Source organism: Pteropus alecto, unplaced genomic scaffold (assembly GCF_000325575.1).
Source record: "Pteropus alecto unplaced genomic scaffold, ASM32557v1 scaffold8, whole genome shotgun sequence".
In the NCBI taxonomy this organism is placed as follows: Eukaryota; Metazoa; Chordata; class Mammalia; order Chiroptera; family Pteropodidae; genus Pteropus; species Pteropus alecto.
Window position 1 is genome coordinate 11,034,082 of NW_006494609.1, and position 17,121 is coordinate 11,051,202.

The window sequence follows — 17,121 nt, forward strand, 5'->3', positions numbered from 1 at the left end:
GTTTTTTTCCATTTTTCCAATTCATTTTTTTTTCCTAGAAAAGTTGGAGAAGTAAGGTCCCACAAGGTAGCACAGAATAGTACCAGGGCCTCTGTCTTCTGATGAGGGAGACATCACTTAAAACAAAAAGATAATAGACTTCTTTGTGGTGTAGCAGATTTCCCCCCAGATCTGCAGAGCACATACAGGGGTGGTTAATGCTGAAAATTAGTTCAGGAAATATGAGTATCAAATAGTCTCCAAGAATGAGTGTTTGGAAGACTGAGAAACTGAAGCATTTAAAAAAATCAAGGTAACGACATTGTTTCAAAAATTTCTCATGTTAAATGACAAAGTTTTATTTCATTCTACTACACAACTAAACATAGGATCTACATCCACATTTGGTTGACAGAAAGTGGGGATGGTAGCAACTAAATGGAAAAGGATTTTAATGGCTCTGCAATGCAGCTGTAATAGGCTACCAGCTGTCACGCAGTTACTTCTTGCAATCAATACCATTCTAAATCTTGTAATCTAGTTGTAATTAAGAGGCATGCACCCTCATCGGCTGTTTTTTTTTCCCCCCCTTCTGCATACTTTCTGTTAATGGTAGTTAAAATAATCTCAAAGCAGCTCACTCACTGGGGCCTATACTAGCATTTTTCCATTTTTATCTTGTATTTCCTTGCTCAATAAATGCAGAAGATCAGATATTTGAATGCTAGGGGAAAAAAAGACTTTCTCTTCTAGTCTTTGACTACAGAGTTTAACTGGTTTCAGGGCAGTTTTAAATCAATACTGGCATTCTGGTGGTCTGTAGACAATTTCTTTCATTTGAGCTAGTGTCTATTTTGATAGCTTGGCCCTTATCTCTCTATTGTTAAATATTTTATATATCAGCTCTCATAGTTGAATACAGTATATTCCACCTGTGTCTCTGACATAAGAGGGAACCAGTTGCTTTGTAATGGAGGTTATCACGTTTGAGAAAGAATAGCAGTTTCTATATTGGATGGGGAGCTAAATTATTGGACCATGATGAATCTCTTTAATTCTGAGTTCAAAGCTGTCTAGATTCATCTTTGCTCCAACCCATACTAACCTCAGGCTTTGGTCATGTTTATTCTTCAATTTCCTCATCTGCACAAGGGTAATTACAAAACTTACCTCAGCAACAGTACAGCATAGTGCCTGACACATACAAAGTGCTCAATAGATGTCAGCTATTTTCTAAAAATATGGAAATAATGTCCAAAAAATTAAGCCTCATAGCTCTGGTTTCCCTTGGATCTTGGATAAGACCATTCATCTCTCTGGTTTGTTTCTTCTAGTCAAAAGCATAAGAGTTTGGGTGATTTCTTAAATTCTTTTAGACTTTAAATTCTATGTCATCCTTGTTAATTTTTCATGAAGTTTAGCTTTAGTTAATTGGGCCGATTTAGGTCCTACGTTCTTATACATTTCAGGAAGATGGGTGTGGGATAGACAACAGGAAGCATTCAAACATTCATTTCATTAACTTTATTATAAAGACTGAGATGTTCTCCATTAGTTATAGCAACATGCCTAATCATTAAAAGAAGGAGTTGCGAAATCACAAAGAATTCTTACTTTGTACTTGTGTACTATTATTTAATGTCCTTAAGCCTCAGTTTCTGATATGTAAAATGGAGTACTAATACTTGTGAGGAGTCAATGGGATAATTTATATCCACTGAACAGTGGAAGACCGGGATTCATTTAAATCCATTAAGGCTGAAAAATTACAAGTGAATGAAAGAAAAGCAAGTGAAACAAAATCCATTTTTATTAACTCAATTACCTTTCCTTCAACTAAAGAAATTCAAGCCATATTACTAAGTAGATATATTTATAAAATACATTATTTCCATAAAAAGCATCAAAGATTGATTTCCTTACAATAAAATTATATAAAGCAAAATCATTTCTTAAAATATTGAATGCATCTTCTTTCTTTGCAGGCCTTTTATGTAATAGCTATTAACTTTAAATATTTGACAGAAAAGAAATTAGAAGAATATTCAGGAAAATGCTAAATGCTGATTGTGGTTTAGTTTTGATGTAGAACAGATTTCAGCACTACACTCTGCCATTTCTTATCACCGAACATTGAAAAAGTATACAATTATGGTCTTAAAAAATAAAGGACAAGTTTTTAGAATAATTAGAAAAGACTTTTTCCAGGACTTTCAAAACATTTACAAAATTATTGCTTAACAGATAACAATGAATGTTAATTTCAAAACGTTTAGTCTTATAGTTGTTGCCTAAGAATTCCTGCCAGTAAATAATTGCTTCACTTGATTATATGATACACCTGAATTTAATAATGAAACATTATTTTATTAAAGATAATTACATAATGCAGACTTTCCAATAATTTATAACAGTATAATGGTTGATATTTTAAATGATTGGCTTTCAATCATATAGTTGGAAAGTGCTCCTCAGGACTCAGATTGAGGTTACCATCTATTCACCTCTTTTACAAGCTGTTATTTATGATAGTCACTTGTTAACTTTGTGATAATATATTTAAAATGTTTATTAATTCTATAAGAAGAATTTAATAAAATACAATCGAATTAGTAAAATAATTATTTTTTAAAGTTAAAGTATTAAACTACCTCTATAAAGGACCAAAATAGCATTTTAAAAGGCATTTATTAAAATATATATTATAAAATTATTCAATAGTATTTTTTCAAACATTAAAATTCTACCTGGCAGTTAGGAACATCCCTAATACAGCTTAAGTACAAGTAATTCAAAAGTCAAGTCACCCAGAGTAAAAACACATTCTTATTAACCTTAACTATTTTTCTAAAGCAAAGGAAATTCAAAACTTTAGAGACATGTTTTTGAAATAATTTAAGAAAGAAAACTTAAACTAAGAAAAGAATTACTAGCGAGTTAAAAAAAAAAGCAATGGAACTTGAAAAGTAAATAACAAAAGAGTAGCATAAGAAAGAAAGACATAAATAAAATGTTTATTCAAAAAAATCCCACAAAAAACATGTTTTACAGAAGAGTGATCAAAATGCAGGCAAGTAAATTGTGGTGTAACATACATTTTTAGGGAAAAATAAGCAGCATGTTTCATGGACATATGAATAAAACCTTTAAACACACAAATCATTTGTGGCATGAGTACAGTTAAGTAATCAGGTTTAGTTTAGAAAATATGAAAAAATTTACATCTAGACCAAGAAGTTATCAAAAACATTAAGAAGTAGTTTAAAATATTTAAAATAAAATATAAAATAACAAATAAAAAATTGAATGGCTGTTATTAAAAGTTATTCAAGAATCTCCATGGTATATAAGATGGTGGAAATAACATTGCCTTTGAAATTCATATATCGGCTTATTTGCTTACCAGCTATGTTTTCTACCCAAATAACTAACCTCTTTAATATTTAGTTTCTTATCTTTAAAATTGCATAATAAAAACATATATTATAGTGTTGGTATGAGAATTCGTTTAAAGTTACCAGCACAGTGCCTAGTGCATAGCCGTCGTTCACTGCCTTAACGCCACCCAATTTCTTCCATCATTCCCATCTCTTTCCTTTTTATCGCTCCTGGTAGAACTACGTGCTTTCCTGTACTTCTGTAATCAGTACAAACATCTCACAGTCTGGTCTTTCATGAGATCCTCAGAGAGAGATGCTGTTTCATGTGACCTGGAGTGACAGCTCTGAGGATGGATTAGCCAATCCTATCATACTTTGGGTACATTCATCTATTGCTTGACTTAAATTAAGTTTTAAAACATAGTAGTTTGCTCTTGAGCTTCTGTGGATGTCTCTGGAAGAGCTGGTGGGGCACAGACTTTTATAAATTTTTAATAATGTAATCTGCCAATATTAATAATAGTAGGGTTAACTATATATACCGGTATAATTACGTCATTTAAAAGGAGCTTAAATTCCCTATTTTTCCTATTTTTTGCTTTATCATCCTCCACTCTGCTTGGGATTCCCACCAGTAGCTTCAATCTTTGATTCTTAATATCTTACCAAAACGTGTACATTTAACCTAGATTTGCAGAGGTAGAGTTTACTAGTCATTATTATAGGAGCTGGGAATTTGTGTCTTATCCAAATATAACAATACCAGTAGAGAATGGAACAACAGACAATTGAGTATGGAGAGAGGGAGGAGAAATGGAAGTTTGGAGCACAGGCCATTACAACGGACAGCCCCCAGGAAGGATCCTAAATTTGGGAGCAACATCAAGGAGAGCAAGCTTTGCCTGTGTTGTTGACATTCCAGGAAGTGATATTGGTAGAAAGTCTGAAGCTGAAGAGAGCATCCGCCAAGGTTCTATCCTCTTCCCAAGGCCACCCTTACCTGATGACTGCTGGGCATGGGGGTGTGAAGGCCTGGACATCTTGCCTAAGCTGGGGTCACCTAAAAGGCCGTGTTATCTTGCAAAAGGGTTGCAAGCTCAGTTTTGGCTTTTCTTGAGATTTCATAGTGGTTTTACTTCTCCCTCTACCCAGGTATCAATTGTAAAAGCTCTTTTTAATAAGCTTTTTGCAATGTAACTTCTGTCTCAGAGTCTGCTTCCTTGGAAACCCAAGCTGCTAAAGCCTACACAGTACTTCTGCTCAAGGCTGTCTTAAACTTTACCAGCGACAGGACTGCAAGTATATGAAAATGTAAGACTGAGCCCCATAGTTTCCCTACTATCGAACAAACGGAAGTAAAATTAACTTTGTGTTTTAACTTCAGACTGTTTAATTCTATGACGCGCATGAGATCTAAACTTTGCCGCATATTATGGCAAATCTATATTTAGTTAATCTATATTTAGTCTTTCTTCTCAGATGAACATCACATTTCTAATATCCCTAATATACTCTAAACATAAAAATTAAAAAACCCGAAGTACAAAAAAAAAATAGTTAACATTCAATTCTTTGAAGCCAAGTAAAACCAAATTAATCAACTCTATGTGAAAATAAAAATGTCTAAGAAAAAGACAATGAAAAAGATGGATATGTTAGGACAAGTATCTTCTGTGGATAGATAAAAACTGAAGTAAAACCAAAAGAATTTCCAGAGCAGGCAGTCTCTACTCTGTAACAATTTTTTCTCATGATCCAATTATTTTAACTATACCTGCAGGATCCCACAGAATTTCTCAGTCATTGCCTGGAATTGGGGAAAATGGTGACTCTCATTTACTGTCACCCTATTTCCTTCTTCTAGCCCTAATACTCCTGGACAAATTCAGTTAACCAGTTGGCAAGCCGTTTATGAGCATGCCTTTTTGTCTATGTGGGTAAACCGCTTTCAAGAAAAGCTGCTTATACTAAAACCATAAACAACTTCAGAAAGAGAATTCAATTCTCTTTTACTCCTGTCAAGATTTTGTCGACTGAATGAGAAGGGGATGAGTAGTAAGGCCATCAGGTATTCAAGGTGCCAGATTTACTTTCTATAATGCATGTGGCAGGAGGGGCTCCCCCAGGAACTCTGAGACCTCTGATTTTCCTTTTTTTTTACTTTGTAATGTGCCCAAAGAATGGTAACAGTCAATGATTTGTCTTAACCCTGTGCATAGCTGCTGAATTTTCTCTTATGATATTGGCTAGGATTAGAATGTGTGTTAATAGAATTTATACTTATGGACTCTTTTGCTACCATTAAATGCATCACTCATTTAAAATATGGATAAACTGAAGCCCCCTGCAAATATTAGCGAAGATCTGACAAGAAGTGATGGAGTAAGCTTTGAACACGTGGTTTAGGATTTCAAATTAGGTGCAGCATACTGCTTCACTCAGATTTTCTTGCAATTATTATTATGATCTAACTCTTATGCTGTAAGCTTGTGCTGGACCATGCTGCAGGTAAAGGCAAGGAAATCTGGAAATGACCAAGCTGAGCACTTAATTTCCCCAAATAGATATTTTACCAGGATAACACGGCACTCATTGGATTAAATACCCTTTCAATCTTCTGAGTACATTTAGAATCATGGTATTACCAGTTTTTAATGCAGATCATGACCCAGCCTCCTTTGGGAAATAAAATAAAGTATATGTAGCAAGTATTAGATAAATTAAGAGGTTTTTTTTTTTTTAATCCTTGAGAAAGCCACTGAGAATCTTCTCTCCTGAAGCAAATTAGAAGAGGCAGAATTCATTAATAATAATAATAATAATAAAGACTAAGTTCTCTCATTACAGGACCACTGTCATTACAGAACCACTTGCTGCCATAAATTTCCTACTTTTTAATAAGCGTGACTTGTGCATATTACTATGTCTATATACATGTGCTGAATACTCACTGGTCAGGCCCAATCTTTTCTGCTAGAGTCTAGTGTCTCCGCAAAGAGATTTAAGCGCCTCGATTAGAACATAGCAAAGTACTCAGACAGCCTGGCAAACTCATTAAAAGCCACCTCTTCTTCTCTCTCCCTAATAGCTTGCGAGAATTCGTGTAAACATTTCTAAAGCACAGATCCTACCTTAGGCTTTTTTTGCAGCACAGATATGGTGCCTGTGTGGAAATCTTGACCTGGATTTTTACTAGTCATATGACCTTGGGCGAGTTGCTTAAACTGTAGCCAGGATTCCCTTGTAGATGTGGTGTAAGCACTAAATAAGTTTCAATGCATGTGAAGCATGTACGACATCAAGTGCAGTTCTCCACAGTGTGGGTGGTAGTAGCCTAATTCCCCCTACAATGTATTTAGTCTATGACTTACTTCTACCTAAATCTGCTAATGTGAAAACTAACAAAAGATAGGGCTTTTCAAAACATAACAACCTCCAAGAATAAAAGAAGAGAACCCAGTATTTAATGCTGGGGTGGAAACTGTGAGAATCAACTCCTTAGGCAAAGCCTCGAATATGGCTGATTGGTGTTCATCGTTTTCTAATTCCTTCTATATTGCCTTTCTTTCTAGCAGGAACCAACCACATTTGCCAGACTCCTTTGCATGTAGGGTTCTATATGTGAATTAGCTCTGCCAATTATATGCATATGTGCAAAAATTTCATGGCAGAAGTGAAGTAGAGACATCTGCCAATTCATATTTGGGCTCAAGTGTAAGAGGCAGGCGGGATAGACATCATCGGTATTCCAGTGTCTGGTTGCCAACTTCACTGGGGTCAAGAGGCAGTAGCAGGAGAGCCCTGATTTCTGGCTAAAAGCTACAGCAGAATGTCCTTGGAACAACAGTTTAGAAGATGGCCCCACAGATCTCCCTTAGCCATTTCATTGATTTTGTGCAATCTACTATTTGTATTAAATCTTCTTCTGCTTAAAACAACTGGAATCATCTTTTTTTTTTTTTGTATTTTATCGTGCCAGAAAAAGTAGTTGGTACCCAAACTGGTTGCAGGTCTCATATTCGAGAATATGAATTTGGTATTTGTTGCCCAACCTGGTTGAGTATGAAGGAGGAGACACTCTGATTGGTCCATAATGGAACATTGGTAATTCTTGGCTTGCAGTGAAAAAAAAAAAAAAAAAATCAGCTACTAAAATTATTATCCAAGGTCACCTGGAATGAAATACCTATTAAAGTCAAGGTTTTGGTGGGCTGTGATTTCTTCAATAGAATCTTATGATGGGAATATAAATATAATAATCGTGGGGTAGGCTAATTCATTCTGATTGAACAGAAAAGAGTAGAGAAACAAAACAACAAGCTTAAAGTTTTAAATACTTTGCTCAAGGCAATTCAGAGGCCCAAGGAACATCCACGACCATTTCTCACAATTTTTTATGTCTTGTAGCTGCAGGGCTGCTGTTGGCCAAAAAATGATACATAGCGTCTGATCTTGTTTATTGCTGAATTATAATGTAGGCTGAGTCACAGCCTCACCAGATCTCTTGAAAAATTATGGCATTGATTGGGAAGGATCAAAAATCCAGAGAATTCAAATGGGAATGTTAGGTGGCTTTAGATTATTGTGACTATACTGAATGTCCAAACCCACTGAGCCTTCCTTGCAGTAGAGGCCTCTCATTCATGTTGTATAAAGTTGGTTCTTTCTTTCTTGGTAGCTAATGTGTAAGAAATGCCATATCACCTCATGACTAGCCTTACCACTTCATGGACTACATTTAGACCTAGAGTTAGAACTGGTTTCCAATATGTCAGGAGAGGTCAAAGTGTAAACTGGGAGGAAAAGGCTAAAAAGTTTTAAAAATGGCAAGAGTTTGTTGTTTTATTCATCAGTAGAAACTTGGGGAATATGTGTGGCAGTGGATCTGAAGGGAGCTGCACCAGATAAGAAAAATCATAAACACATTAGTCCAAATTAACCAATATGGATACACCCAGTAGTCTGCATCTAATGTGCTTGCACAGACTAGAGTGATTATAATTGCTTGTTGGATTGGTTGACTGAAACCTGGACCCAATGATGGCTCATGTCAAACTAAATTGAGTTGCAAAGAATTCCTTGGCATATTGTAGAATCTGAGACTTGAGAGGATAGAAACATTGGAGTGATTCATCTATCATATGACTCACTTTAACCTCTAATTATGTCTCGTAAGAAAGTCCAGAGGGTATGTCTATCCTCAAGGCATTTAGCAATACATTGATGAGGGTTGCACTCTTTCAGATAGAGATGAAGATGTAGATGCTGCCCTTGAAACAGGCTCCATGTTTCAGTGGGAATGATGGAATCTTGGAGTGACAGAGGTCAAATGACAATACTTATGGCCAAGTACACAGATAACATGATTATAATAAGCATCAAGAGTATAGTAGTAGGAAAATTGTTTAACTCATTTTTTAGGAGGGAATAGTTACTCATTATAAGTTTCTGAATAAAATAGATGTTCAACCAACCCAACTTAACTTATATTAAATTATATAACTGAAGAAAAGACCCAGGTGTGATAAATTCTCACAATGGAGTGTCACAGTCATGTACTCTTCCTAGAGTTAAGGTGTAGGGGTGGTGATTTCTGTGATATGCCCACTTAACTTGCTTCTTTCACCCATGTTTTGGAAAATAGCAGATAAATGGAAGATTAACCAAGTAACAAGATTAACCAAAGTCACTGCTGTTGTGGAAGATGTGGTCTCTCCTGGAACAAAATCAATGTTGTGACATTTATATACAGCTATTCATCCAGAAGTGTCTTTCTTTTTATCGTAATAAGTGAAGAACGCAGAAGTGGTTTACTTTCACCTTAATGTTCAATGAATTCATAAAGAAAGAGTTCATGACAGCAAAGATGACGGTTAAACATAGATTCAACAATATGGCTATTTGGTACAGCCAATCCTGAGCACCCAAGCTGCCAACCTCAGGAACAAATGCTGATACTCTCACATGGCACCATTCACTAGGGGGACAGTAATCTATCTGATTCTTTCCATCATGGAGAAGACACTCTTGGAGGTTGAGGATACCCTTTCTCAATAAGATATATAATCTGTAACCAATACATGATACTTTTATTCTACAATAAGATGTCATGTGGTGAGTTACCTTAGCTATTCCAGAGGTGATTGAACAGAGAGGCTCATGGACCAAATTATGATGCTCAGATCAGATGACTTATTCAATTAAAACAAACGATAAGATGTAAGGGGGACAAATTGTGGTCAATTAACATTCTTCTTATAACAAGGTGCAAGTGAGCTGTTGAATTTTGATTTGAACACATTTCTAGGTTCTGCCTCTTGACTAATTAAGCTTTCCCCTTTCATGGCATGGTTATGAGGACCAGAGTTGAGGATTAAGAAAGAGACCCTATGAGATGAAAGGTGTCTGGGGCCAACACACTCTACCCAGGAAGCACAGAGACATGTACACCTGGTCCAATCTGTAGCTTGTTAATTACTGGATGAACAGCTATGGATTTTATTTGCATTTATAGGGCACAGGACACATGGGTTCAGGATGAATGTCACTAATGTGTAACTGAGCCACAACCTCATAAATTTTGAGTAGCTTATATGCTTTATGTACAGTTAGTGTGTCAAGAATACTTGGAGCCTCGTGTATATGTAGTATATTATGAGTGTTAGATGATTCTTGGTCTTCCCATCCCTTTATATCTATGTTCAACACAGACAAGACATACTTTATCTATGTTTAATACATCTCATAAGTTATTGACTTACCTAACACATATGAGTTTTGTTTTCATGTATTCTATAGAAGAATTTAATGTTTTCTAACAATATAACATATGCAAATTATACCAAAGTATATGTCTGGAAATCAAGAGCTAGAACTGGAAGAGAGGACACTTACCTTTCATTAAAGACTGATCACAACATTTAACTCTCTACCCACATGACTCTGCGCTGTGATGGTTTAGAGGTCTCAGTACTCAAAGGGAGAATGCTGCCCCTCCAAGAAGATACAACAGTGATTCCTTTGAGCTCCAATATTACCAATGAATAATTTCATCTTTCCACATCACTTACCACATAGGCAAAGAAGTTAACTGCATTGGCTAGCACAGTCGATTCTGATTATCAAGGAGAAATAGAGTTCTTTCTACACAGACAAGGAGATGTACGTGTGGGACCCAGGGCATCCTGTAGAATAGTGATCCCCAAACTTTTTGGCACCAGGGATTTGTGATCCTGTGACAATCTAATGCCTGATGATTTGAGGAGCTGAGGCAGTGATGCTAGCCCTCAGGAGCAGCTATGAATACAGATGAAGCTTCCTTCCCTCGCCTGCCACTCACCTCTTGCTGTGCAGCCTGGTTCCTAACAGGCTACGAACCAGTACTGGTCCGAGGCCTGGGGATTGGAGATCCTTGCTCAAGAAGCATCTATTAGTACTTCCATATAAATTTTCTCAAAAGTTAAAAGGAAGACTATAACAATCCTATACAGGCTGAATCACCAGGGGTAATGACCTCTTAAAAATGAGGATTTGAGTCCACCAGGCAAAAATACCCCTGACCAATCACAGCACTGAATGAGATCAAAAGTAAAGGGCATGGGAAGAGGGTAAAAGGTGCCATAACAATTATGGAATAAAGAATTAATAACTATTTCAGTTACGGAATACCGAATTAATAACTATTTCTCTTTTCTTCTTTGCTCTGTTATATATGTACTGATTCTCCTTTTGACCTCTTTTCTTGTCCTCTACAATTTTATATAAATTGTGATGTTTGTAATTTGGTTTTCACATTACAGACTATCAGGTTAAAATTATGACTGGACCTGAAGGGTGATAACCCACCCATGGATGCAGTAACTGATAAAATTTGGGGAGAAGATAAGCCTATTTCTATTTATATAAGGAATAGTTGCTATGTGATAGGCAGATGAATGTTAAAATTAAAATTGCTTTTTTTTTTCCATAGTTTAAGTTATGGGTCTTGAGTAGCCAAAAGGTATACTGGATATAGTTGATTGGCTCTCAACATCCATTCTCATGTCCTTCTGGGTGTCTGCACTAAAGCTGTAAGCCTAAAAACACATTTCCTGAAAATGTTGTTAGAGGCTTAGGTGGGAAGTAGGTTTTACCACAAGATATACTCATACATTTTGAAAGGCAGAAATGAGGCAGAGGTCCTTCTTATGTTGTTTCAGTTAGAAATTTCATCGAGACATGAGTATCCAGGGCAGTCGTGACAGGGATGGTGGCCGAGCAGTGTGGCAGTGTTTACCCAATTCTCAGAGGGCAGTCACTTGGACACACTCTTTAACTTAATATTTCTATTGGCAATCCCCTTTCTCTACTCCTTTAATTCTTCCTACAGTTTTCTAGGCACCTATCTTCCTTTCTGATCTAAATATCTAGGATATGTGTTATTTCTTGAACTGAACCTTTGACTAGATAGAGATAAGAAGTACTATCTGCTTTCTTAACAGCCCCCACTGTTATATCAAGGACACTGACGCTAAGTGGTCGTTTATCTCTGTGATTATGTGTTTAATGCCAATCTCCTATTAAATTATATGATCCATGAAAGCAGAGACAACAGTTGTTTTGTTCAATATTTAGCACAGTACTTGGCACTGTCAAGGAGAACCAGAATCTGACAGTAGTCGAAGCAGTTAAAATAGAATTTTGTTTAGAAAATATTGCAATAGAGGAAAAGAGACCTCATAATTGCTGAATGCTGTTCTGAATACAGCAAGGGCAAGTAGGGATTCATAGGCAAGGAGCAGGGTGAGGGGGTAGTGACGGAAAACTATTAAGAAGAAATATCAACAGTAGGAGAATTCTTGCTAAACTACTTCTGGTAGACAGGTCAGAGTGACATCTAGGGTGGGAAATTCTCTCTCTAAACTGGCTGAGTAGGATTCTTGCTTCAACTGAGCCAAGTGGGCTCAAGGACACGGCCTAAAGATGAGGCCTAGTTGAACATAGGATTCGAGAAGACAGTCTAAAGTTCAGTCAAGCAGAGAGACTGTCCACATAGTAGAACCTAAATAATTTTTTTTGAGTGAATAGATTTTAAAACATCTGTAAGTAGACACAGAATTTATATCTTTTATGATTTACCAGTTCCTTTGAATTCATAGCACCTATGTAGAATATTTTGCTCACAAACAGCACTGCATAACGGATGTAAACAAAAATTCCATATCTTGGGGGGAATTTTGGTATTGTCTCCGTCATCAGGCCCATTACCTCAATGTGACTTATGAGTGTTCTGAAGTTTGGCTCCAGAATCATAAATGTAAAAGTATACATTTTAGACATGATGTGAGACTCTGGAAATGTACTAATTATTAATTTATATTCTACAGTTTTCTCCAGAAAGGTCCCATGTATTTATTCTGGGAAATAATTTACTTGAGCAGAAATCGCTTGACCCAAATTTTGATGACTTAATAGCTCACTGAAAGAACTAGCTTGAAATGAATAACAAAATCTGTTGCAAATGCTATAACTCTGATTTGCATACATCAGTATTTCAAAACAAGGGGTTAATCCGGAACCAAGTTAGATATGTGTGGGTCAAGGCAGGGCTTAATTCAAAATTGTACAAAGTGTCACATGAACTCCTTAACTACAGTTGTTATCAGTGGCACAAAGTATATTGGATTAAGTTTTTGAATAATGTGCAGGGATGGAGCCAGGTTGATCCTAACAAACAAAAAGCTCAGAGCCCAAACCAGAATCATGTTTATACCATATTAGTTTTAAACAGATGATTTCAAGATGAATTCTTTTATCAGAATTTTTGATATTGTCCACACTTTTCCTCATTGTAAAATCTAATGAATCTCATAACATTAATATTTTTGTGTCAACTTTGATTTCCTTGTTTATCTTTATTCAAATTCTATCAACAATTTCAAAGAAGACAGCACGGGCCTGGGCAAAGGCAATAAGTCACCTTTCTTTTTTTCATGTACACCTTATACACATGTAGAATACTTTATCATATTCTGAGGGAAAATGTAATATTTCTGTCTTGGTTAAGCAATTTGTTGCTTTGTTATTTCAGGATTTTTTCATTTTTTATTTTTTTGGGGGGGAAATAGTTATTATTTAGCCACACAGGAAAGTAAAGAGAGTAATTAAAGCAACACTCACGTACCCATTGACTAGCTTTACCTGATCTTAGTATTATTTTAAATTTGCTTCAGATCTTTTATTTATTAAAATATTAAAAATGTAGGTGAAGCCCTTGTGGTTCTCATCTATTATACCAGCCTCTTCCCTTTTCTCAAATATTTACTATGTTTACATGTATCAATAAGTAAAGTGGTATATAGTATTATTTTACATGTTTTAAATCTATACATAAATGGTTTCAAGCTCTATGAATGATTCTACACTTTGCCTTTTTTGTATTTAATAGTATGTTTGTGAAGGGTTGTTTTAATTAATTCATTATCAATACAGTATAATATTTTATTGTATAAATCATTTTACAAATATGTAAGAATTTAAATGTTACTTTGGCATATTGATGAACATTCCAGCTTTACATTTTTCAGTATTATAAAATCTTTCATTAAACGTTCTTTTAATATCTCCTCTCATGTATGAGAATTTCTTTAGCATATACATCTAGGATTTGAATTGCTAAATTGAGCATTCAATTTTTATCTTTAGCTTTACTAGATATTACCAAATTGCTCTCCTAAGTGTTTATACAAATTTTAACTACCAACAATAATATATGAGCATTCTCATTTCTACATCCTTGCTATTTCCTGTTGTAAAGCATTTAAATGTCTCTCTTGAGAATGAAAATGGTGTCTCATTTTGGTTTTATTTTATATTTCCTTGATTCCTGTTGTATTTGAGCTTCTTTCCAACTATTTATTATTTGTTCATCAATTTTATGCCTATTTTCTTTTTGGTTCAAGTCCTCTACATATTCTGAACAGTAAATGTTAACTGGCTATATTCTCTACAGTGATTTTTTAATTTTGTTTTTCTTAATATAAAGCTGCATATTTTTCTCTCTGTACTAAGTTAGCTGCCTCCCTCCACCTTTAGTATGTAATTTTAAATTAATATTCAACTCTAAAACTTTTCTAATTTGATTGACATATCTTATTTGATCCAGAAAAAATTTGGCATGTCTTCATTTTTTATAGATAGATATTATTAATTACTTATTCCAAATTTCTTTTCACTTAAGTCAGAGAATATGGCCTGCAAAATATCAGTCCTTTGGTATTTGTTGTGATTTGTTGTATGGCTTAGTAAAATTTGGTCAACTGCTTGAAACAAATGTTTTTTTCCTGATAGTTGTCTATAAAATTCAATGTAACTCTATTAGATTGAGGTAAAGTTACCTCCGTTTTATCTCTTGCCCCCCGTTTTTTTTGTCTGTTTGTTCTACCAATCGTTGGGATAATGTGCTAAATGATTGGGATATGTCAATTTCCATTGGTCGTATCATATTTAAACTCTATGATATTTAATAGGTAGATTTTAGAATAGTTATAAGTTTTTTGTTGAGATATTACCTTTATAATTATGTACGACCCACTTAATTTCTCAGAGAGATATTTTGTTTTATTGCCTTAAACTCCGTTTTGATTGCAATTAATATAGTTATATCTGTTTTCTTTTGACTATTTTCTTATGTGTTTTTTTTCTTTTACTTTTAGCCCATCTATTTTTATGTTTAAATTGTGTCTCTTAAGAGCTTTTTTCCTCAACTGATTTGGAAAATACATGTTCTATTTTTATTTCTTTTAGCGGTTTCCTGAAAATCTCAGCATGCATACTTGACATAATGTCTAAAATTACTCAATACTTTCATCAATACTTTCTTATTTCTCTTGGATAACAGGGGGAATTTCAAATATGCTATTATACTTCATCATCTGTCTTCCTATATATATGATTTCCCACTAAGGCTGAAAGCTCACATATACTACATCAAAGAAAAGACTTCTGTATTAAATATGGGATTCTAAACAACACCAAAGACATAATCTAGATTAGATAATTATCATTAAGTTAGCTGTTTATAAGGAAAGTGATGAATAAAAAACATCAAATATTCCTTAGATATGAGGAAAAAGAAAGTATTACTGAAAATATATTTGAAATTACTGAAGATTCTTTCATAAACATTGAAAGTCAATCAGAATTCTGTTTCTAATGACCTTATTAGCTCAGAAGATGTTTTAATGATTTATGCTGACATATTACTTACAGAATCTTTAAATAGCACTATTAGCTACTCTGACAAGAAGTAACATCTATACTGAGGAGCAACTTTTTTCTAATTGTTTGAGAAAGACTTCTATTTCCTGACACACTTCCTTTTCATTCATGAATGTATAAGACAGCAAGTTTCTTTTATCTTTGGAAGCAATGTGCATTTTCCATCTTGAAGTAGGTTTTTTTGTTGCTATAGAAAACATTTTCTGAGAATTCTTATAATGTTCTTCATCTGATTAATCAAAAAAAGCCATTTTTATTTTTCTGACTAAAAGTCTCCTAATGAAATATTATAAAACTTTTATAAAATTGAAGAAGAAATCCTGTATTTTATTAGACTACAACTTAAATAACATCTTCATCTATTAGTGAGCCAATTGAAGGAGTTGAACATTAAGTGTTTTTGTTCATGTTAAGTTATATAAAATTAAGTTGTTCAAAATGCATATATAACTAAGCTAATATAAAAATACTTTTCGTGATTTACAAAAAAACTAGAAATTATTATTAATGCATTCTGGTTTTTTATTATTTTGAAAAGTTTCAGCATTCCAAATCTTCTCAACTCTTTTTAATAAAGAGAAAAAAGAGATTTAAGTATTTTTTAACCAGTAATTGACATAATAACACCTTAAAATCATTTAACTCTGAAGTTGTGGAGATTTTAGCATGTTGATTTTGTCTGCTTGAGGAATGTCATATTCTATGATGTAAATGGAAGTTTCTTTAACCACATGAGAATAATTATGTGAAGGTCAAGGTTTTAGCCCAAGTTGGTTGATGTGCAATGGCTTGGATAATGGTCATTACCTACAGGAAGTGAGGAAGCAAATGAATTCCAGACATTTACAGTGATATATCTGAACTCAGAAACCATTAAAAAAAAAATAACATTTTCAGTTGGTGATCCACTTGAGTACTTGCATAGATAGGTTGAAGATATTTCCAGAGTCACATATACAAATGGAATGTTTTAAGCAAAGCTTAAAAGGAAGAAAGAAAGAAAAGGAAAGAAAAGAAAATGGAAAATTACAGAATAGTTTTGCTAGAAACACATGTAATTTGGAAAGCTACCAACTTGGTCATTCTAGAAGACAAATCTTCTGGTGGCATCAATAGAGTGCCATTTGGCTAGTCATGCCTGAATGAAGAATATCCGGAGGTTCTATGTAGAGTCACTGAGGATGCTCCATTAAGTCATTTAAACCAAACTTCCTAGCAAGTGATCTGTAGAATCTCAATTTAACTGTATCCTTTGGAGATTTAAGGAAAACCTATTGCAAAGCTATAAATGCTTCTGTTAGGGGACCTATTAGTATTCTCCACAGTGCTATTCAAAGTCCTTGCCTTTTCTTAGAAACACATGAAAAAAAAAAATCAACTCAGATCCAAGTATGCTGTGTTCTCACCAAAGCCACCTTGGAGGGAACCTGCCGTGAGCTACAGAGACGTGGCCACTGTTAAGAGCTCAACCACAGAGTCACTTTGATTGTCACTTACCCTCTGC